Below are 25,728 nucleotides of genomic sequence, written 5' to 3'. Positions count from 1 at the left end.
TCATGTTGCATTGTATTACTCCAGGGGCTAATTCACCATAGCAATAGCTTGATTTTCAGCATCGCCACATACTCTACATAGCACGGACTACTACTTATGTATATCAATAAAATGTACAATAAATAAAAAAAACTTTCTGGAGCTTGTTAACAGCCACATAAACAGACTCTTCACCATGGGTGTCACCCACTTGGTAGGTCAAATACACAGAGGTCAGTAATGATGTGTTTTCCACTTCCAATGTCCCACTTCTCCTCTAGGAATTACACCCATATTGGAAAATCTAGCACATCATGATTTACGCCCAATGCCAGCCTTTAGTGCCAATGGGAGGATGGAGAGGTGGGGGTGGTGGATTGGCGTGTAGCGCGTCCGGAGTTCCCATCCCGTCACAGACCAACAATTAATGCTCCGTCTTTTATTGACCGTAACCACAATCTTTCCTTAACCTCAACCAAGTCAACCATACCATAACCACAGTTTATATCCCTAACCATAACCATGTTGTGATTTCCATAAGCAGATACTATACAAAGGGAGAATTTTTAAATTCTGGCATTGAATGTAAAAAAAGCGAACGTAATCAAGGATTTTGCAGATTTGTCCGATAGCAACATTCTTGTCTGACAGGTTGTCTGGCCATAAATGAACTCAACTCGTTGTGGGAGACAGACTCAGTGCAAGAGGTAGATTTACAAAACATCTTTATGTTATAATACCTCATCACGAAATATCCAAGAATCCATTTAGTAATATGTATTATTATTGTATATATATATATGAAATATACAATGCAAGAGTCTATATAGCCTTTCAAACAAATCAGAGTTAGGATATTTGAAAGCAACAGTGAATGCGTTTTTTTGGGGGGGAAAATACCTCACTTTGTTGTAAAGTATTGTTGTTGCTTAATGGGATTATGTACTGAAAATATGTAAAATCACAAAAGGACATCCAGGTGACAGAAAGGAACAGATGACTATTTGAAGAGGAGGGACTGAAAAAAAGAGAGAGAGAGAGAGAGAGAGAGAGAGAGAGGAGGCGAGATAGGGATAGTTTACCACCAGCGCTCCTTTGCTCGGCAATGATAGCCAGTGAAGCAGAAAAGTGAATTACCCTTCTACTCCAGCACTTCTTAATTTAATATCTCCGATGAGCGGCTTCAGCTCCGGATTGGGCCGGGGTGCGCACATTCGTGCTGTGTCACAAAACATTAGACACCGTCGCTGCTATTCATTTCTGTATGGTAATTCTGAGGCACACCTCTTACTCGGGACACCGAGGGACATCTCTCTCAAGACTTTCTATTTTGGATATTTTATAGGGAGAATTATCACCCATTGACGTATATTTAGCTCCTCTTTGTGGAACCGCGGAGAAACGTGTAATGGCTGATTGAATAAAAAGGGCATAAGCATTTCCATCGCTCATCTATTTTGCCTTCATTTTTGTTTCCCCGGGAAGGAATTTGTGCTCAAGGGTAATAAACAATATAAGTGTGAATGAAACAAAATGGATTTGAACGTTAGTTACCGCTGTTCTATTCCAAAGTCCGTATTACGACACAATTTGTATGCGTGTTGCTTTACTCATGTTTATACTATAGCCTGTTTTCCATCCAGACTTGGTGAGTCAAAACTATTTCAATGGTCTGATGATTGTGTGAAAGTGAAAAGGTTACCTGGTCTTTAGCTTTTAGAGATATGACAGGACAAGCTTTATGAGTTTCACTTATCAGGAGTTAGCTCAACCATGAGACGCTCCTCCAAGGCTTTAAGGACGGCGGTAACTTGGTGGGATCATTGTGGGTGGTGACTTTCTCAATGCTGAGTGCTGAGTGTTGCTGTATGTGCATTGGGTGATAGGACTCCCCATAACCTGACCCCCCTCCCCCCAATCCTCATAGCAAGGCAATTGGCAGGCAAACAGCTGCTTGGTCTAAGCGGGCTGCATATCAATGGCTCTAATTAATTGGATTAATGGAGAGGGTTCTGGGATTTGGGGAGAGGCTGGAGGAAGCATTTCAGCGGAAACAGAATTGCCGTCCCCGAGGGCAGGGGGGTCGTGAGGGGAGCCGGGAGGGGGCACACACGACTGAATATGGATGAGGAAAAATTGAGTTAAAACAGAGGAGACTGCGGCATTCATTAGACCGCCCACCCTCTGAAGTAGCTGCTTAATATGCACGCTATTACTATGCAAATCAGCGATAATGAAACGCAGAGGATTTTTTTAATCAGAGGAAGAACAAGCAGATGTTGGGAGGGCTTGGAAAGAAGTGCCATGAGTGTTTGTGTGTGTATTTATGTGTCTGTGTGTGTGTGTGTTGCTGCTGTCTGTGTGAATATGTGAGAGTATGTACTGTACATGCCAGAGCTGGAAGGTGTTGAACCCTTCTCTGAAAAGAAATAAAATAATGCAATCAGTTCTTTTAAGCAGACGAACATGCACTCTGAGAGGGCGCAAACTCCACGGGAACAAGCTATCTGGGGGTCCTCACTCCAACTGATTAATCTTCTCTGCAGGAGATGCATTAAGAAATCAGAATTAAGAACAGGTTATTTATTGGAGAGATTTGTGTTTGGTGCCTTGGGGGGAGATAAAGCTTGATCGACTCATACGCGACCAATCTCTGCACCGCCTACGGTGGTGTGGTAAATCCCTGCGGCGGTCCTTCCCAACTGGAGAGTCAACATTGGGATACACCAGCTGTGCTGGATGGTCTGGTCCTCCTGCTGGCAACAGAGTGGAGTGGTGTGCATGCATATGGGGCTGTGCAATGGACTGAGAATGATGCTTTGTGCTTGTGGCATCACATATACGCCAGTGAGTGTATGTACGTTCTGGTAAAGACTCCTGCATGGGAAACGTCTCCCTGTAAGTGGCTCCCCGTGGCTCCTTGCTCTCACAGCCTAATCAAGGCGTTTCTCTGTGGGCCTGTTACATTAATTGTTCTCTCAGCACAAGTGGAGGAATCAGGCAGACCGGATGAAGTCATCGATCATCAGGCAGCTGCCTTTTCAGCAGTAGCTGCCCTGCGGCGCCGAGCCCGAGCAAGGTGTTGGGCAGGCAGAGAATGCATGGACAGGCCTGGTTACCAGCCTGTGGTGTCACTCACAGGTTCTATTTCCTTTGCCATTCAAACAGATACAAGCATCCTACAGTGTTAATTGAGACGAATTAAACAAGAGACTGAGGTTGATTTTATCTGGTGGAGATCAATACTATGAGCCATGTGGATTACAGCAGGCGAGGATGCAAACATTTGACTCACAGTTGCTTCTGTGTGTTGTTCACATGTGCGGGCGAGAGAGAAAAAGAGGAAAGAGGGAGGGTAAACAAATTAACGTGTCAGCCCTTTGCCTCAATAGATTGTTGTCATTAGGTGCAGAATGTCAAGTGGGTCCTCCCTCGTAGGCCATACAGAATATTACAGGAGTGAATCTCCATCCTGTTTGACTCCCCATGGCACAGTAATAACAACAATCTAATGACGCACAATACATCAGGTATACTGAAGTCCCACTGTCCCGCAGCCAGGCTGGAATTTGATCTCGGGCCTGATAATGAGAATGGTGATGATGATGAGGTGGCTGAGTGATGATGATGGCGGTGTCCCTTGTTAGTGTGTCTCAGTCCTAATTAGAGAGGGTTATTACAAGGCTGGATTTAAGAGCTACTATAGGTAGACTAGGCAGACTCAGACTGATTAACAACCCCTAAATAAAACCCATTTCTACCGTACAGACTCACAGGTATTATGGGGAATTATTTTGCATGCCCAAAAGTTCTGCCACAAATCAAATCAATGTGTCATCCAACTTGGTGTCTGAGCATTCTTTAACAATATAAGGAATCAGAGGTCACAAGTGGATATTTATCACGGTGATTCAGTAACTTGTGAAATGTTCATTAGTGGGTGATTTGTCTCAAAGGACATCTAAGAGGGCACTATTCAGAAGTTCCCAAACCTATTTATCCCGATCAGGGCATTGCAATATTTTGGATCCCGAAATACTGCAATGCCCTGCAGGAACTCACCACCAAAACCACCATCGACCCAAATATATTGATAGGTATGGCACAATCTGATGTGGATATTGTTGGTACTAAATAGCCATGGTACAGTATACTGTAACTCCTTTTAGTCATTTCCATTCATTTCTTTTTATTAAAGGGGCACTTGAGTTATTTAGTATTACACTTCCATACAGTTTGGGGACTCGCAAGAGACAGATTTAAAAAAGAATGATCAAAATCAAAGCAGCAGAGACCAAGATATCCTGATTTTTAGTTTCTAGTGTGAGTACAGCTACAAATACCCTGGATCCTACGATTCCCATATTGCAACCCAACGGCATCTTTCAATATCATTATTTTCTGAGACTTTAGAGAGCTTGCTCCGGAGCTGCAGAAGACATAAAACAGCTGTTTTTCACAGATACAATGCTGAAGTGCCTTAAACTTGTATTCTTTCTAATAGCCAGCAGGGGGCGACTCCTCTGGTTGCAAAAAGAAGTCTGATTGTATAGAAGTCTATGAGAAAATGACCCTACTTCTCACTTGATTTATTACCTCAGTAAACATTGTAAACATGAGTTTATGGTCTCAATCGCTAGTTTCAAGTCTTCTTCAATACAGCATGATGTTCATTTAGTAAATTATGATCCAATTTAGAGTCAAATAGACAATAAAGCAGGGTATGCTGTAGGGCGTGTCTACCTTGTGATTGACAGGTTGCTATCACAGCGTTGTCCGGTCTGGGAGTTGTTCGTGTTTTCGTCTTACAACTTTAACCCTTTCATAGTGTGTTTTTCCAGTTCATGAAAGTTAATTAGAACCTTTTTTGCCTCTTGAAAATGTCATTCAGTTGTACTAAGCTCCACCCTCTTGTGTCACTTCTGGTTACAAAAAAACAACATGGCAACGGCCGAATACAAAAATGGCGACAGCCAAAATGCCGAACTCGAGGCTTCAAAACAGCAGTCCACAAACCAATGGGTGACATCACACACACGCACGCACGCACGCACGCACGCACGCACGCACGCAAGTAACGCACACACGCACGCACGCACACACACACACACACGCACGCACGCACGCACGCACGCACGCACGCACGCACGCACGCACGCACGCACACACGCACGCACGCACACACACACACACACACACACACACACACACACACACACACAGAGAGACACTGACTTCATTCTCTGCTCAGGTAGACATTACTCCTCTATATCTTCACAGCAAATAGTTGTTTGATGCTATATTAATGGTCTGAATATCATATAGAGCACCTTTAAGATACTTAACTTACTAAAAAAATCAATACAGTAGTTTACTGTAGTTTCTGCACTTTACAAAACAACGAGTATGCCTGGTCAGATTCATCCAGATCCAGTTTACCTGCTATAATCCAACTATAAATGCATATATTCTGTGATTAAGTCCATACATGATTAATGGAGCTACAACTTTTTTTAAACTACTTGCAGCTCTGGGGTCGTGACCGACATACCACAGTATGCAGGCTAAAAGTCCACATTGAGAGTCAGCGGTGCACTGCACTTATTACACTCAGAGAAAGAGCCATTGAGCCACAACGTTGATAACTAGGGCTTTGGCTGCACCTCGCGACACTGAGACCAGCTCAACCAGCCAAGCCCTACTTCGGACTCTCAAACTGTGAAGGTCAAAGAGGATAAACCCTGTTACGCTCCGTCGCTCCATAGGGATATCTCAGCATGTGTGTGTGCATGTATGTGTGAAAGGTGTGTGTCGGGCACTAGAAGAGAGCATATAAAATCATCACACAGCGCAGCACTCAGATATTATATTGAGCTGCTCTTGCTCACATTTTCCACCGTCACTAACTCCAACACTCACAAGCCGACCGCCATAAGAAATAATGTCCCTATCTGAAGTCCTCCTCGGTGCCGTTCGCTTGAACTAAATGCCACTTCTCTCTTTTGCTCCGTCCTCTGTTGTGACCTCAGGGGCAGCTGAGATGTCCAAAAAAAAAAAGTTTATGGAGAGATAAAATGTTTAAAAATTCTTTTGTAGCATGTAAAAAGTAGTAATTTCCACATACAGTATGTAATGCTTCACATCTTGCTTTATTTCTTACAGTGTTTTATATGTTTACATACAAAGCTATGTTGGAATAAACTAGACGGAAAATTGAATTCAGTGAGACCATCAATGCCAGAAAGGAGCAACATTAGCTGATTACAAGTGTTACACATCCCCTAGATGTAGACTGTTCTTTGTAAATGAGTTGTCATGATGTGTTGTTTGAAGAAGTAGTGAAAGCAATGACAGAGTACGCCAGTGTGTTACTGAACCATTGTTTGCTGCTAAGATGTTACTGTCTGTGCAATAAAAACAGCAACAGAAGCATGCCAATAGGTTTAAGCAGCACCAGAATGCTGTTGTTAGTGTCACATGTTCTGTCTTTAACGCGATCCTGCAGTTGATCTTGTGTTTTCAGGGTGTTGTCATGAACACGAAATCTGTTTGGATGCGTGTCTGTGTGTGTGCTCGCCTCGGTTTTCTTTGTTTGCATCTGGCGCTGGCATGAAGGGGCCGGGAGGTTTGGTCAGAGAGGCGCTGGCTGATGTCAGCTGGCCAGTGGGCACGCGGTCCAGTCGCATCAGATTGCCATCACAGGCCGGTTTTGGCTCTACTCTGACGCGCTCGCGCTCACGCTCGGTCTCCTGTCTCTATACCTCCCATCCCCCTTCTCTCCCTTAATAACTCCAGTCTCTTTGTCTGCCTCTGTGTGTCTAGATGTGGATTTGTGTTACTGATAATGCTTTTGGAACCAATTCATAACTCGCTTTAAAATTACCTGACCAATCATTCTGAACGGTTACTCAAACAAAGCCGCGGATTGGGAGCATTATCCTGTGCGATGTGCAGGTGGTTCGCAGTTCCAATTTCACACAAGCCAAAGTCTATTTACTTCCAGTTGAGCTTGTTTTTTTCTGCATGGAGAAACCATGGACCTCCTTGATATCTATTCTGCTTCAATTAGCAACAGATGCCTCCTCGCACAGCGCTAACCCTAATTGTACGTGATGAGCAAAGCTAATCGCCCTGGTGCTGCCTGACCTTCCTACAGCTGTGAGGGGGAACTTCTCCCACAGCCCCTTCTCAGACCCCATCCAAACGCACACACACACACACACACACACACACACACACACACACACACACACACACACACACACACACACACACACTCTCTGTGCTCCCCAATATTTCAAATCGAGGGTGGCTGTGGGTACACTGGGAATGGGGCTAGCTTTGGTGACCGCAAATTAGCTGCTGTAATTGCATATCCCTCCCTGTGCCCGTAATTTTTCAGGCCTGTTTGGTGCAGTGAGGAGAGTTTGTTTGTTTTGGTGTCAAGGCGATTTAGAATCAAAATGAGGACCTCCGGCACACATGTGGACCCCGGAGCCAAATGGCAGCGCGATAGCCTTAAATAGCCCCGCCTCACCCGCTGCACAGTGCGGCCCAGAGGGAGACGGCAACAGAAAAAAAGGGCAGGCGGAGAGAAGGACCAACTGTGTTCACTTAAGCATTTTGCCTTACTTTCATGGTTTTTGCTGCAGGCTAATACAAATACAGGAGCGCTGCGAGAAATTCTAAGCTCCCTGACAACAGTTTAACAACAACATAAATATCTAAAATCACTGGCATGTTCAAGGGCTCCTGTCCAGCTGTGGGCCCCCTGAAATATTCGGGGTCACCACCCGGTGAATAGCTGTTCGGGGCACAATTAAATAACCATTAAATTGTTCATGGGGAATATAGCATTTCTGTGTATCAAGGTGGTGTTAGTTCTCGTTGTGTATGTCCTGCACACCCACTGCCACTGGGGCCAACTGTTTTTACTGTGCATGCAGTGTTATAGGAACCTTTTTTATCACAGACAAATGCAGAACTTGAAGTTGTTTCTACACTGTTCCTCCTTGTGAAGTTATTCAAACACCAATATCATCATCGTCCAAGATGGAAACCAATTTGATCCTTGCCAAAAATGGAATTTCACAAAGTCTGGAGCTTATTGTTTTGCATTAAAAGTGGTAACTCTTCAAAACCCCTCAGGCTTATTGCAGAGGCTTACGCAGAGGCTTACATAAGTGTTCGAGGCAAAAAAATAAGCGAGCTTTGTGTGCTTGTGGACCACCGGGCAAAAGGAGTAAGCCAGCGTTAGGCTTACTGAAAAGTCCAATTTTTCTTATTTACCGAAGACAATGACTTGCAGATGATTTTTGCTCTCCTCAAAAATGTGCAAGCTAGCACGCAACCAAACAAGCATAAATCACATTAATTAGCTTTGCAGCTGTGGCGCGGTCCTGTTGATGCCTCAGTGGCTTCAGCGAGATAAGAAATCCTTATGCCATAGTGTAAATACAAATAGAGAACCAAGATTGAACAACAAAGACCAATTAGTGCTTTGGGTTGATCATTTAGGCTCATATTTAGATTAATTATACTCTTGAGGATCTGAAAATAAACATTTGATTCAAACCTATCTTAATCAAAGACACTAAATTACCTGAGTAAATCCCCTTTATCCTGTGCTTTAACTGTGATTTCATCTTGTTCACTTCCTCTCAACTGTAATTGATTGAGAAACATTCGAAAGTGGTGGAATTAAGCAGCATTAAGATTAATATAACTGCACGTTTATGTGAATTACTGTTAATGTTACTCCACTCTGTCTCTTCATCCAGCCTCAAACTTGTCTATTTAGATTACACTACTTGCAGAGTGACTGATGTATGTATAATTTACAGAGAAAACACAGTTTGCATTATATATACAACAATGTAGGCTACTTGATTTAAATAAAAAAAATAAAAGTACTTGTGTAAAAATTTACTTAAATAGAATTAAAAGGTACGTCAGTTAAATGTACTGTGCTACATTTAAGAGGTGTGTTATGAAGCTACTGTTAAATTAAAGAGGCTACAAAATAAATGCCTAACCTAAATGTCAATGTATACAGTATAGTAATAAAACATCAGCAACATGACCCCTTATGTCCAAATCAACAATAAATTCCATTTACATCACTTTGCAGGCTGTTTGTAGGCTCCAGCTGTCAATTATAAATAACCTATACAACAAACAGCCTCCTTCACTTTAGCTTCACTAGAATTAAACAGAAAAGACACAATTAAACAACAATGACCGATAATAAATAAAAAGTAGGCTATATGGACACCATGCCTGGTGCAAGCAATATTAAGCCACATAAATTAAAATAACCTGAAGCTTCTTATAGAATCAACAGCAGTATAAAACATCACCAAAGCAGGCAACACATAGCCTACATGTATAAACAATAACTCCATAGCGCCCACAGGTTGCTGAGCAATGCAGTGGCTGTTGACGTTCACATCTGGAGAGAGTTCAAGTTTATTGTTGTATTCATCGGTCTGAAAGTCAGTCTATGAGTCTTGAGCCCCTGGAAGTCCTCCTCAATCTGCCTTTTCATTCTCAAAGCATATAACCAGTCCACTCAGCCTCTCTGGTCCAACTGTACTCTTCAAATTCCAACTGAGCTGAATAAAGCTCTACCTGTTGGTGATGCAACATCCTAGGTGTGTTTGATTTGGGTCACTTAGCATGCCCACCCGCCGGTGCATTAAATCACTGATTAATTAAGGTTGATGCAACCTTTTCTTTTTAACTTTGCTGAACTATTTTTTGTAGGTTACTGTCCCGACTGCGACCGCACCACTCGCACCTCCCGATGGCCAGTGAACGTAAACATTTACAACATGTTTCATTTCCGGAGTGTCAGCTGAGTACAGAGTGCCTCCTCTCTGGAGCTCTGCTCTCCAGCGGCCGCAGACACACCAGCAGCTTCTTCTCTGCTGCTCTGCTGATTTATCTCCTTTCCTCTGTTACATCCTCACACACTTTATTTATCACAGTGGTGGAATGTAAAGAAAATGACTGTACTTTACTTAAGTACAATTTTAAGGTATACTTGTACTTTACTTGAGTATTTCCATTTCATGCTACTTTATACCTCCACTACGTTTTGGAGGCAAATATTGTACTATTAACTCCACTACAATTATTTGATAACTTTAGTTACTAGTTACTTTGCAGATTTAGATCATTAATACAAAATATAAATCAAGTGATAAATTATGATGTATTAGCCTATTATAGGTTGATACCCAACAGTATATAAATAAATTAAAATTAGCTCCATCTATACCATCTGCAACATTCATTGATACACACATTAATGCATCAATAATTAGTATATAATCCAATAATATAACAATGCTTCTGAAATGGACCATTCTGCATAATGAGTACTTTTACTTTTGGTACTTTAAGTATAATTTGATACTAATACTTCTTGTACTTTTACTTAATTAAGATTTTGAATGCAGGAGTTTTACTTGTAACAGAGTATTTCTACAGTACACTGTGGTATTGCTACTTTTATTAAGTAAAAGATCTGAATACTTCTTCCACCACTGGTTTATCATGACTTTTTTTTTTTTTTTTATCATGAAATTGGTTACTTCCACCCCTGACTGTACATGTTCATCACTTGAATGAACACCAGATGATGATTGTGTGAGTTGTACTACAGAAGATTCATTTGTAGTCACGTATCTGCTGCTCAACCCGAGAGGTCTGGAGAAAATCATGGCAGGACCTCATGGCGGTTTGTTTGTCTGACCAGTTAGAAAACGCAGCACAAGAAGAAAAGAATAATAATTTCCACAGCAGTGGAAGATTTACATGCTTCTGGAAATGGTTGCATACAACCATTGTCTTTGAGCCTTGGTAAGATTCTTCAGCTGACAGTTTACATCGAAATAGTTGAAAATTGATTCTACCAGTTGATGTCATCGACCATTGTTTGTAGCCTGTAGGAATTCTGTGCAGGAAAGAACATTTTTCTAAATTATAATGTTGGGCCAATGCTGAAATTGTGGTTGAAGTTGCACGCCAAGTTTTTATGAACAACTGACAGTTTTTGGTGGTCTAACATCAAGACTTGGAGATTCTGTTAAGATCAATTTGTAAGTTTGATAATAGCTCAGTGGGAGGTTAACTGTATGTATGTTTCTTGTTATCATATGGAGTCACTCAACATTATTAGTCATTGTACAAGTCATGCGGTAATATAGCAACACAGATTTCATACCAATGTACAGTATGTACATATACAGTGTGCACACATACCTGTATCTATATACACGGCCATTCTGAGCTGCAAGTCAAATTCGATTTTTCCATGTCGTTTTTCAGTAGAACAGTAAAAGCCTGTTAATTTGGGGGGTTTGAGAGCTGCTGGCACGAACAGTGACATCAAAGCATGACAATATAGTTGCAAGATGATTTCTGGTGTAGGCAGTGCCAAACACCAAAGCGATGAATGTTTATCACTGAAGCTGTTGCCAAAAACCACAAAAACAAGAATCTTGAAAAAAAATATGGACTTCATTTATCACTTTAAACAAGTGGTGTAGCCTACCACCCACGTGACAGCATGTTTTCCTTCAGTAACTGATGTTTTCCTTAGAACTTTCTGGATGTCTTACTGAGAGTTGGGCGTAGCAATGTAGGATCAGCTCTTAACTGACTGAATCTGACCACAGTGATTGAGTCATAATGATAAAGAGGAGCACACTCCAAACATTGGAAGTCCACAACTGAATTGCACCTGATGGTCTGCTGTGTTATTTACAATGTTTAAGCTCTCTGGGGCTTGACTGCTAACACTGCAGTTGTATTGCGCTATTTGACACATGCCAAGGGACCATTTCACACAGGGGGAAGGTTTCAACTGGCTTGCATGTTCATGCTTGTCTAAATGAAGCCTGGGCACACACTGTTCATGACCGCGTCCATTGGCCACCACAGTTAAACACCACATTCACCACCGCTGGTCAGGACCCCGACCACCATGGCCGCTGAAATTCTCAGTGGTCAAAGTTTTCTCTTTTTTTTCCATTGCGCTATGCAGCAAAATACATTTTACTGTTTAGAAAAGATGATTATGAGAATAACAGATGGCTCCGGTGAAAGCAACACGGCATAAATCGTGTCGGGTGAAACCATATAGAGTTCTGGTTTGTTCAAGATTGTTAAACTTTTGGCAAAAATAGTTTGAGTTTTGAAAGGGACCATCTACCAGTGAGCCACAGTTGTGGAAAGAACAATTTGATTTTCCTCATAAGCCTCCTTCTTTTTGGCAGATGGCTATCAGACATGTGCATCACATGTCTGAGCAGAAGAAGGCAGGGTGGTAACATTGCGTTGATATGGTTTGGGCCCCCACCATGTGCTGATGATATTATTATCTAGTTGTAACCCTGATCAGCTCCATGTGTTTGTGGGAACGCTGCGTGCAACGAGAGGGTTCATTGCCTCCATGGAGAAAACACAAACCTAAGCAAAGAGTTTTACTAAAACGAGAACTAAAGGTCTACTTCATTTAAACTTTCAACACTAAAACACAGTCATTTATTTACACCTATGTCTGACTGAATTTTTTTTTTAAAGTTAATCGTGATACTTCCTACTGTAAACTGATAAGTCTTAAGTTAATAAGTTAATTTTGTTAGTTGTGAATGACTGAATTTCTGAAACTGTGTTTAACCAACAAGGGGTTTGAACAGGGCTCATTCTAAGCTAACGAAAACAAAACAATTATTTCAGGTGATTATACACTAATGAAAACATAGTTATGAATATTTTATCCCATTTCTGCTAATAGTTCCCCGCAATGTTACACAACGTTCCTTTAACCAGAATGAGGTTGTTGCTTAAACAAACTACATGCAGGACTCAGGATGTGAACCCCGGTCTCTAGTGTCAAAGTCCTGCAATCATTAATCCATCATCCACCTCGACCACCTTCCTGCAACTTGCGGACTATACAAGAACGCACTTCCTTCCCTAGAAAAAAACTTATTTTATAGGAGACAGGGGTGGACACTAATGATGACTCCACAGATTTTACACGCAGCATCACTTTTGTTAATTTGTTTTGTATTGTGCCAGTTTAATTTGAGGCACTCTTAATAAAAAGCTTTTTAGAAATGGGAACATCTACATTAGGAATCTCCTCACTGCTCCAAGGTGTTTATCGGTGGAGGTAATTAGTTGTTATTATCATAGTGGTGGCCGTGATGTGTTTGTGTGCTTTCATACTGTATGTATGTCTGTGGTGGGGTTATGTTAAAATGGGACTACCTGAGTGAACGTACAGGCATGTTTCTTTTGTATGCACCAATCTGAGATGACTCTTGAAATCTTCGAGGTAATTGTGCCGCGTACACATGCTGTTCTATGTTGATTAGTGTATTGTTTCCTAACCAGCGTGAGTCACTTATGAACGGGCTGTGTTAAGCCATAATGAAAAAAGTGCTACGGATGTGATTTACAATGCTTCATAACCGTAATTAATACAGGCCTTAATGATGTTAAGTGTAGCAAAGCCTCTGACACCCTTTGTATAATTCATGACCCCTGTGTCGTCATTCTTCTTCTTCTTCTTTTTCCCTCCAGTGTTCATGTTTTCTGTGCTGGGAAACTCACTGTTGCCACAGAGATGGAGCAGAAAAACATCTTTCTTTGGAAGCTGCCGAGAAACAGATGAATGTTAAAGACTATCCCCCCGACCCAGGCGACTTCTTCTGTTTAAAGCTCTTACTCTTTTCTGTTTTTTTCACATATTTCTCATCCTCCATTTATTTTATTCAAAATGAAAATTGCAGCAGAGGAGGAATGATAGTTATGTTCTTAGAGTTCTGCTTGTTTTCCACTTTGTCTTCGAGGTACAAGCAGCAACATGTGCTTGAGGGCGTAAATACCCAAACAGATGTTGAATTAGTGAAGATTTTTGAGCAAATGGCGCGCTAATTCACAAGCTTGGAAAACCGCAGTGATAATCACAAACCAGTTTGTTCATCTCCGAAGCCTACAGTACATGCTAATCTGGGCCTGAACTCAAAGAAACATTCAAAAATGTGATCTCATCGTGCCAAATGATGGCTGTAATATTTTTCTAAAAGTCCCCTTGAGCTGTGCCAGCGGTGGTGCCTGTGCTCTAAAAATGTCAGTCACACTGAAGAGGTTAACCCCGGCCCTGTGAGAGAGCTGATGGAATATTACACAAATAGACGGACTGTATCTGATCCCAGCTCAGCACGTTGTAAGACCATCCCATTCCAATCTCGCCTCTCTCTGTCACCTCATTAAAAATACAAAGAGGGTAAAGAAGGGCCAGTCTCGAGCAATCTCCGTTAAAGCTGCCAGTGAATGCGCTGGCGTTAATGTCATTTAATGCTGTTTCATCTGAAAAGCCACATTAGAGTCAGATTTAGTAATCTGGGTTTGCCCATGCTCGTCTGTATGATGTCATTATGCTAAACTGACCTTTACAGCCAGATTAGGAGGGGTGGAGGGAATAGAAGGAGGCTTTGGAGAGGGAATTAACAAGAAAATGAAAAATGGTGTATTTGGCATATGGATGATGAAGTATTCAGCAGCATTTTCAACCTAAGTGCCATCGACTACAAATCAGAACGAGAGTGACAAAATGCCTCTTTGTGGTTTGATCAGCTCATACCCGTGTCTTTAAATTAATGTTTAGCTCTTTCAGGAATTCCTGGTGTCAAACTGGGTCTTTTTCTTTTTTTACACCTCAATAAGCCTCCACACAATGAAAACAGATATAAAAACCCGCTGGGTTGTTTCTAAATCCACTGCGCTTTTTACGTTAATTTGTTCCACTAAAAGGTTTTCAGATTCTTTTCAGTCTCCCTGCAGGAGGAATCTTGTTCTTTTTACATTTGGACAACATCTATCAATATGAGCCGGCTGAGCTGCTGCTACTGAGACGAGGAGCTGTAGCGAACTCAGCAATCCTTCACTTCCAAACTTGTGGAACAGAATAAGCACTTAGATACAGCTCTTTTTACCTTTTACCCTAAATCAGGACAGGCAGACACAAAGGTGGCAAGAGTGAAAAAAAGGATTAATAAACCTTAAAGTTTCGCACATATTGATCATCTCGGCTATCTTCGATATACGGGACAGTTAGAGCTCTTTGAAGACGGATGGAGCTATCGACTGCCCCTCTATCCATCACTCCCAATTCCAAACTGGGCCGGTCTAGTCCTGGCCACTTTACACTGGTTTAGCCTTCACATAGGGGAGTGAAAAGCATACACAAGAAACACATAGAGAGCAAAGGGAGGGAGACATTACAGTACATGAGAATGTTTTACCGTGACACTGTTCAGCGTTGGCGGTGTTAAATTACTGGGTGGTGAACTCGCTGCCTGCCCTGTTGGCACGAGGGGGATTTTCCCTTCGCTCCTCTCCTCCTGCTGGTGGCTTAAGACGGGAGGTTTCACTCTGATGGAGGTGTCTGTCGGGCAAAAGGGGGAAGAAATATTGTGTTCTAGCTGAGCTCTGACACATCAACACTGGCATCACTCAAACAGCCCTGGAGTTGAAGAGCTGAATGAAGAGAGGAAAGGGTTGCATATAGGCTATATAGGAGGCAGAAGACTATAGAAGTGCATGTATGTATGAATGTTAAAAAAAAACTTTAACAATCTAAGAGAGTAAACTCTTTGGTCATAAAATAACTGTCAAAAACTTGGCACTGACTGAAACTGACGACTTGTATTCAAGTATTCATTACCGTCATCTCATCAGGTGTTTAAGCATGTCAACGACGCAAGACACATGAATGTGACACTTTCATAACCGCTCCACACACCTGACACATACCCTTCTTTACCTACAGGCACTAAATGCATCTCTTGTCAGGTCTAGTTCCTCCTCTGCTGACATGATAAGAGCTCACCGCACAGGGGAGGAGGGGGGCAGATTCATCTTACACTTCCTTATCATGTCATTATCACAATGTCATGTCATTATCATAATTATTATCATGTTATGTTCTTCCAGGGAGAAAGAAAGTAATTGATGGGTCAGCTAAACTCATCTCCGAGGAGAAGGCATCCCCTTGTTAGTGATCCCTGCAGAAATTGCCCAGTGAGCATGTTTGCTGCGTGTGACCGAGAGGTGCGACTGTAAACTAAGCTGAGACCACCAGATGGTGGTGGGAGATGTGGAGGGGGGGCAGCTTTGATTGCAGAGTAAAACTGCGAAACATAGTGCTTCACACAAGACAGCAAAACAGAGCAATTTCCCGCAGACAGGGGGGAACGGACCGCTCCAGTGAAAACACAAGAGATCCAAAGCACGTTTGTCTCCTTTTTCTTTGCGCCCTGTGGGACTCTGCTAAAATGAGTGCACGGCTCCTTTGGCGCTGGTAAATGGAGCGCCTCCGTCCTCCAGCAGAGCCACCGTGTCCCCTCTATAACGGCCAATCTCCTCTTCAATTGGGCTTGTCTGGCCCTGAAGCTGGACGAAGATTCAGAATTGTTTGTGATAGTTTGCATGCATCAGCGTGTTTCTATTGAAATGTCACATGTCCGTGTTAATGTATGTGATATATTTGTAGGTGTAGACAACAGAAGTATTAAAGGAACTGTATGTAACTTTTTACATGTATAAATTGTTTTTTATTACCAATTTATGAACAGGTTGTAACATGAGCTAAAAAATTAGACCTTCCAAGACTTTCTGGGTTTCCTCTATCAGCCTGTAGACTGCTTTTTATGTGAAGAAACCCGGGCACATTTTTCCGTGAAAATCCAATGGATGTGACGTCATGTGCGCTTGAGAGTGCCTAAGCTGTAACTGACGTTCGGTTAGAAATTGAATCCGGTAACACCAACAAACGGTCAGCCCCCACAACTCAGACTCCCACACAAACTCCACAGAAGCACAAAAAAAGTTATATCTAGTGATGCCCGTCTTGCAAAACAGGAATGTGACTGACATCGGGCGAAAACTAGTGTTGTGGGAGTGTGTGTGCACGTAGGAAGTGAGTGGTGAAGCAAGAGTGAGAGAGCGACGGCGAGTGTGTGAGAAAACGAGCGAGCAGCGGAGCAGAAGAGAGTTAGTTTTACTTTGAGAATATCAAGGGACGGTAGAGTGGAAGTTGCAGTTTGTGCAGAAATGTATTTGGTTTCCGTGCTGCGGAGTGAAGTGACGGGGGTTAACTCCGGAGCGAGTAACTTTATCGACTCCGAAGGAAAAGTTAACACTAGGCTCACCATCGGCCGGGTCTTCGATTCATGGAGGAACCTTTGTCTGGTCAGCTAACATTACTGCCAAGCATGTTAAATATATAGTGATATTGTGGTTTTAGCTGCTAATGTTGCTAACGTTAATCAACATGACGCCCGTCAATCATGTTCAGTCTCGTGTGTGTCGGTAGTGTAAGCACAAGAGCGAGTGCGAGCAACAGGACGCTGACTGTCGTTAACTTAATGGCCTAAGGTGTCACTGTTAACAAGCAATATCTGATTCTTACAGAGTCTCTTAAAGGGGATCTATTATGCTTTTGTGCTTTCCCCCTTTCCGTTAGTGTGTTATATAGTTTTTTGTGCATGTAAAAGGTCTGCAAAGTTACAAAGCCCACGCCAAAGGGAGTTACTCTCCCCCACAGAAACACTGCTCCTGAACTGCCTGAACTGCCTTGCTTGAAGTCTCGCCTTTTCTTCTGTCACATGGTGATGTCACCAAGTAACACATTTGCATTATACCTGCAAGCCCTCAAAGCTAGTTAGAGTGGAGCTGGAGTGGAGTCCGAAAAGTTAGGTTCGGTTGACGAATCACAACACAGTGGGCAGACTGGGTTTTACGGGAGGGGAGCTCAAACAGAGCTTTTCAGACAGAGGGTGAAAATAGACGCTGCAGCACAGCCGGTATGAGAAAAAATAAAGCGTTTTTTGAACATTAAAGCATGTAAACATGTTCTGGTAGAAACCCAAAATACAAGTATTCTCCTGAAAATGAGCATAATAGGTCCTCTTTAAACAATGAAGACAGGCAGGTAAAAGAAGCATCTTAAGCTTTGCTACTGCACAACATGATCTCGTTTGAGTCACAGTTTATTCTGTCATGCTAAGCCTGGATGTTCTCTGTCACTCTGTCGACTGTGTCTAAACAAACAGATAAAAAAAAAAAAATCTTTCACCTCTTGTCAGAGACGTACTCTCTGAAGCCACGCAGCAGTGTCTCAGCAAAGATCAGAGTGACAGAGACGGCGACAGCAGAGGGAGTGACAGTCGCGGGGACAGGAACACTCCCCTGCTCAGTGCTCGTGCACTATTCCATCATTAGCCAATGAAGCCCTCATAAAAGTGAGTTATGTGCCACGAGAGGGGAGGTTCCATATGGCACAAGTGATCCAGAAAGGCAACGTGTCGCAAAAAGACCCCCAGAGCCCAACAAGTCAGCTTTTACAGGGGCCTCCCCTCCCCGTCATTAATTGATTTTAATAACAGGCTGCGAGGGGGCAGAATGCGCTCATTCATCGGGCTGATGGGGCTTTTCCCAGGTCCCTCAGCGAACACTGCAGCACTTAGAGCTGTTTGTTTGGATTGCCTCTAGTGTGTGTGGCTCTCGGGCCGGGCTCGGTTACTCAGTCAGACACATACTCAATGTCCCGGCCGTTCACCCGCTCGCTCGCTCAAACATTTGTTCATTTACCAGCTCAATAATTTCTTCACTCAATCACTGGCCCAGTCATTTATACACTCATTTATTCATTCCTCCTTGTGCGCTCACCGAGGGCTATCATGCCTTAAGGTTCACGGGAATGTGATCGGTGTCTTATAACCGGTCATGTAACCTCTGTGTCAGATTTACCCGTGTGTGTCGCAGTATTTTTATGGAGGGGAAAAAGAAAAACAAATATTAATACTTTACAGTACTACAATACTTTCATCTAAAACAAGTATCCACATTACGTCTTTCCGGGGAGGTGGATCCTTTTTTTCACCCTGCCTCCATTCACGTCTTTGTCTCAGTCATTCCACAGACTCAAAGTGAAAAAATCCTGCGTTTTGCATATTTTTACTCTTTACTTTGATTGTTCAGCAGTCTGACTGAAGCTGGGGGGGGAGCTGTATGCCGGATGATGGGGAGGGGATAGGGAGGGAGCTGGGCCTGTCATAACTGCATAATACACCCATTACTCCTGTGCAGCAGAATTACCACTGATGGAAATGGGATTTTGGAAGATATATGGAATGTAATTATTATATACATATATGCATAGCCTTTTTTTACTCTGAAAAGGAGCTTTGGAGTGATATTTTCAGGTGCAAGTGGCTTGTGTGTGGCTGTGTGTGTGCGGCTGTCTTTACGTGTTTATTTCTGTGTGTGCATTGAGTGACTGTTGCCTTACCTCGACAAGAGAGCATGCAGTATTTTAAGGTTGTGTTTTGTTTGCTGTCTTTTATTTATTTAGAAGGTTGCACAGTGCTTTTCCACCGTAGTAACCAGTCGGTGCAGCGTCTGCAGCATCCCTCCTCTGAGGTTGACCCTGTGCTGAACATCTCTCTGAAGGCCAAAGTCTGACACTCCTAAACAGGCATAGGAGGTCATGCTGACTCATTGCAGCAGTGAAGCTGTCTGAAGAGTTATCAGCCGCTAGAATACCAATTCTTCAAGCTCCCTCAACCAAATAACACACACAGAGGAACCAAACTCCCCCCGCAGTGAGTAATGCCAAGATAAGAAATAAAGACCATGTGAGCAGAGGGAAACATTACTTTTAGGTTGCACACAAATACCACGCAGTGCCATAATGTCCTCTACTGAGTTTCTGTATTATTATAATAAGTGTGCAGCTGAAGCATGCATCGCGGCGGGGGGAGCATGAGGCAGTATGTATGGTTTTCAGTGTGGTGTACCTTAGGCGAGGGGCCTCTGCAGGAGGTTTTCTTTGGAAAGCACCTGGGTGTGAAAATAGGGCCTCCCAGTCTGGCCTGAGAAGGCTGTGTAAACAGAGGTTCCAGTCGGGCCGGCTCGCAGTGGACTGGACCTCTCCAAACAGAAACCATGAGTCAGCCTCAGGAACCCATCCACGTTCCTCCTCCAGGGATAATCAGGCAAACGCAGCCTGGAAAATGTACACGCTATAGGGGTGATGTAGGCTCTATATGAACATGTATAAGTCTCATAGACTTTTTATAGAAGACTTTAGGATAGTGTGCTGATTTCTTTAACACATTAACGCAACTTGTGATTTTTCAGTCATAGCAGGCTCAGTTTTAAAGATAGAGTGAAGATACTGCCATCATATGAAACTAGAAAACCTATTAAATCATGTCATGCCAGCTTGTCGAGAAGGAGGCTAAAAAACACTCCAAATTTAAGCTAAACTTTGGTGAGAAAAAACTGCCATGGCCATTTTCAAAGGGCTCCCTTGATCTCTGACCTCAAGATATGTGAATGGGTTCTATTGGTACCCACGAGTCTCCCCTTTACAGACATGCCCACTTTATGATAATCACATGCAGTTTGGGGTAAGTAATAGTCAAGTCAGCACACTGACACACTGTCAGCTGTTGTTGCCTGTTGGGCGTCAATTTGCCATGTTATGATTTGAGCATATCTTTTATGCTAAATGCAGTACCTGTGAGGGTTTCTGGACGATATTTGTCTTTGTTTTTGTGTCATTAATTTAATTTCCAATAATTAATATATTACATTTGCATAAAGCAAGCATATTTGTCCACACCATGTTGATAAGAGTATTAAATGCTTGACAAATCTTCTTTTAAGATACACTTTGAACAGATAAAAAATGTGCGATTGTGTGATTAATCGTGATTAACTATGGACAATCATGAGATTAAGTATTTTAATCGATTGACAGCCCTATTTCCTTTACAGTAAAACAGTCCTCTAAACTACCAAGCAAACACTCTAAAAGAGCACCTTATGTGACTTCATGCATGATAATAACCGTCGCACAAATTGAGTCAACTGAACAAAAAGATTGAACTTTTTCAAAATAAAAAGTATAAAATATATGAGGCACTGGAGCCATCTTCATGTCAGTGTCTGGTTGAGTGGAAGGCTTTATTAAGCCATTCGGGCGTCTGAGCTCTGCAGAGAGGGAGACTTTCCCCTCATCTCCGGTCTGCGTGAGTGGAGAGGCAGGGGCCTCACACTCCACTAAGGAATATTTATCTTTCCAGCTGGTTAGATGGATTAAATGACCGTCCCGCAGAGAAGGGAGAGGGAAAGAAGAAGGAGAGTTTGAGAGAGAGAGAGAGGTGAGGGGATGGAGAAAGTTTTGTAGAGGAAATATGCCACAGAGAGCAGAAATAAGGGCGAGGAGTGGAAAGAGATGCTTATAGCATTTTCCACTTAGAAGAAAATAAAACAATAAGAATGACTTAGCAAGTCACATTTACCCCCGGCTGCGACAAATATGATTGTGACTTTGTCTTCTCGAGACATGCAAAAACACACTCATGCACGCACACATGCGATGACACACAAACACACAGAGCTAATTAACTTCCTGACACATTCACGGAAATTCATTTTCAAAGACAGAACGCATATGTTCATGCAAATGTGATGAGAAACCATTAAATGCTCAAATATCTGAGGCAAATGGAAAATATTTCTCAATCACACCCTCTTTGTCAATTTGATCTGACTTTACATTTTTCTAGATTTCACACTACCAGAGCACCTGCTGCCCCCGCTAGTGGCTACTCCTTAGTAAGGTCAACTCAAAGTCAAACATATTAATATTAATTGATCATAATACGCAGGATTTTCTGTATCTAAAATGGGTGGTGGTATTTTTTTAATTCAGTAATATTTCTGAAAACAAATAAATTGCCCCTCCACTGAATCGACATATTATCACCAGCCTAGTTATATATACAAAAAAAGGGACAAAAGTGTCATTACGAGGAGTTTCTTTCATTCAGCCAATACTCCATTTAATGCACTGGGCATTACATATAATCAGTCCACTGACATGAGCACATAAACCACAAATAAAGGAGTGTAATAACATCAAAGAGCTGCCCTGTGAAATGTGATGCCGGGGCATTCAGACAGGAATGTTGAATGGGTGGCAGCTATGTGTGTGTGTGTGTGTGTGTGTGATTGTGGTTATGCAAAGTGCAATCTAAGTGGGGAGCTGAAGTCATGGAAATTTCCTTCTATAAAAGTGAAGCATGACAATGGATTTGGAGCATCAAGGCCCGCGGGATTATGGGGGATCATATAAATCCCCCCCCCCCCCCGCTCACCATAATTTTAGCAAACCACATCAAGCTCCATGTTAAGGGTTAATAATCCAGTTCCCCCACCTCTTCCTGCTCCCCTTGCACCCCAACCTCAAATCCCTAACATTAACATGTGTATCCAGATGTACTGTAGAGAGCATAAAGACTTTTGCACACACACAGACTGTACATAAACACAAACAAACTAGCGCTGGTATTCCCCACACATGCACAGACCGCAAACTTGGCACGCATGCAGAAGTTTAACACACACACACACCTATGCAAACACACACACATACACACACACACACAGATCCACACAGAGACGGACTGTGTTCTCAGGTCTGTCATGTCCCCGTGCATCTGACATCATGGCGGCGTTATAACTGTTGGCAGGGTGTCATGGAGCATGCACCCCCCATCCCCACCCCCCCAACCACCTTAAGCTCCCCCTCCCCACAGCCCCACCCTGCTCCCAACACTGCATCATGTGGAGCTCTGAGGTGTAAGAGCGGAGGATCTTGTCGGAGGAGCCTGAAATCGATCGATGCGCTACAACAAGCTCAGCTCCTCTCCACTTCTTTCCCCCCCCACCAACACTTCAGCTAACTGTGTGTGTGTGTGTGTGTGTGTGTGTGTGTGTGTGTGTGTTTGACTCTCTCTATCTCTCAGTCTGTGTCCACTTTAACATCTGTACTAGCAGTAATCAACAGTTTACACACACACACACTCTCTTCTAGCTGTTTGGAGAGAGAGAAGCGTGCCATGAGGAGCGCTCCGGCTCCTTTCCTCTATTAGCCTGCTGTCGGAGCGAAGGCAGGGATAATATATAAGCCAACAGGATTAGGAGGCAACAAAGCATCAGGCTGGAGAAATCCCTCCCAGCCTTGGGGTCCGACCGAGGCCTTCACATGCTCTTTGGCTGTGCCGAATCAAACCGAGCCTACCCAATCAGTAGCCTACGTGTCTCCAGCTGTCATCCTCTCCAGCATCTCCTCTCCTGTACACACTACCACCACCACCATCATCACTCCTGCTCCAATAATCACCGCACATCCTGCAAATAAGAGGTCAAATCCAGTATAGGCAGCCTTATTTTTTTATTTTTGACAGTCATGATTATAGCTTTGGGGTTCTCTACCTGTGAGGAATCGCTTCCACCTGACAGCCTAACCTGCTTTAACCACATACAGTGTATCTTGTCCGCTGCATTTGCATTTCAAAGAAGCGCCTACATCACGAGCGTGATGGCTGCCTAAAACAGCAGCGCGGCTCCCTATATAAGGTGTTGAGCTGGAAGTAAATCCATGTGATTAATCAGGTCTGAAGCTAAAACATAATAATAACCCCCTTTATATTAATGCGCAGCTCATGGCTTGAACAGCTCTGTGGAAAGGCCATTAGTCACCGGCTCCCTGCAAAGCCACAATTAAGCAGTCGCATATTACTCTCTCTCTCTCCCTCTCTCTCTCTCTCTGTTTCCAACTTTAATCACAGCGCTGTCTCCTTCGTTATGTATTCTGTTCCTGGGTGATCGTGTCTTTAGGCGCCGACTTGGACAAGCAAATCATTTTATTTTCCTATTTGTTAAGCAGTGTATTAACAGAGGTATTCCTGAGCTATAAGGTAAAGAGAGAGAGATGGGCTTGAAATGGAGTATTAGCTTTCTAAACAGCGACTTAATACAACACAAGTTCAACACAGTCTGCGAGAATATAGTGGGGCTTTCTTGGAATACATCATTACAGATATAGATATTATTTTAGAACATTTTAGAAGTACATTTTTGCACCTCATCACTCGCTGTTCTTTCAACTGAGCAAGTGGGTGTATGAAAAGGGGGAACTGACAGATTTTATAATTGTTATAGAAATCTTATTTGAATTCAGGAGCTTACTGATTTTTTTTTCTTGCGAGGGACACTTTAAAAAGCTGTCATGCACACCAACCACAGGCATTTCCCTCCTCCTTCCCCTCCCCTCCCCTCGCTCCCCTCTCTTCTCCTCTTTTTCTGATATCCTCTAATTTTGCCCGTGCCTAGGCAAATTTGTCGCGGCGCGTGGGCCCGTTTGATTTCATTAAACAGAATATTTAAGCATAAAAATTGTTTAATCGTCTCATGTCATTAGGAGATGGATTTCATTTTGCATACATTTGCATACTTCCCCCTCAAATTAAAACCGGGCGAATATGCAAATGTGGAAGGCCCAGGTTATGGCGGAGGTGTTTATTGTCATCACTTCAGGCAGTTCCACACTGCGGCGCCTCCGCATGAACAGGGGTGACAGCAACATCTGGACGCCTGGGGGTTGGGAGGGAGGAGAGGGTGGAGGCAGAAGGTGTAGGTGTGGGGATGAAGGTGTGTGATAGGCTGCTGTTCGGTTTTGGCATTTTCAACACCAGAGCACACTGATCCAACTACTGCAGCAGCAAAAAAAAAAACAGAATATCCGTCATCACGCCATGCTTTAATTACCAACTTCATCCCCAGTGCTTTGGCCACGCTAAAATGTATAGTGAGCCAATGAAGACATAAAACGCAGCACTGTTCTTTCAACTGTAGCCTCTGCATGTGTTTTTATCAGCTGTTCTGCTGCTATTGTCCACATGGCTAAGCACTGCTGCTAATGAGGCAGTAATTAGCAACGGCGTAACGTTTCTTCACCCGTGCTTAAGTCCTCGCTCATTTTTTCTACCCCCACCCTCCCACCCTCACTGTAATTTTCTCATGCTGCAATTTCAGGCATCAGAGCAGAATTTGTTCCAGCACAATAAAAGGCTGAACTGAGATGAATAGGGCAGCGCATTAGCACAAGTGATTGCAACTTTTTGCAAAAATGGAAAATGTAGGTCCGGAACTAGCCTCATTTTATTTCCAATCAGAAGAATGGACCATCCAGATGAGGTTCGACTGTCAGGATCATAATTAGGTATAAACACTTCCCCATCTATCATTTTATTCCACCCGATTTGACTGTTATCAGGCCATTAAATAGCTGTTATCAGTCGCTCTAAGCACCATAGATGTGGGTCATTAGGGGCCTACTGCGTTGTAAAAGTGAAAGTGAAACTTAAAAGCAACGTTCTTGCATGTAAAACTGAATGAAACGTCACATTTTGAACACAAACAAAAAGGCTTCTTTAGGTTTAGGCAACAAAACTACAACTTCTTTAGCTTTAGGCAACAAACTACAACTTCTTTAGGTTTAGGCAACAAAACCACAACTTTTTAGGTTTTGGCAACAAAACTACAACTTCTTTAGGGCTAGGCAACAAAACTACAACTTTTTTAGGTTTATGCAACAAAACCACAACTTTTTAGGTTTTGGCAACAAAACTACATCTTATTTAGGTTTAGGCAACAAAACTACAACTTATTTAGGTTTAGGCAACAAAACCACAACTTATTTAGGTTTAAGCAACAAAACTTCAACTTTTTTTAATTTTAGGTAACAAAACCACAATTTATTTAGGTTTAGGCAATAAAACCACAACTTATTTTGTTTTAGGCAAGAAACCA

Source organism: Sebastes fasciatus, chromosome 6 (assembly GCF_043250625.1).
Source record: "Sebastes fasciatus isolate fSebFas1 chromosome 6, fSebFas1.pri, whole genome shotgun sequence".
NCBI classification, from domain to species: Eukaryota; Metazoa; Chordata; class Actinopteri; order Perciformes; family Sebastidae; genus Sebastes; species Sebastes fasciatus.
Note: the sequence above shows the minus strand (reverse complement) of the source record.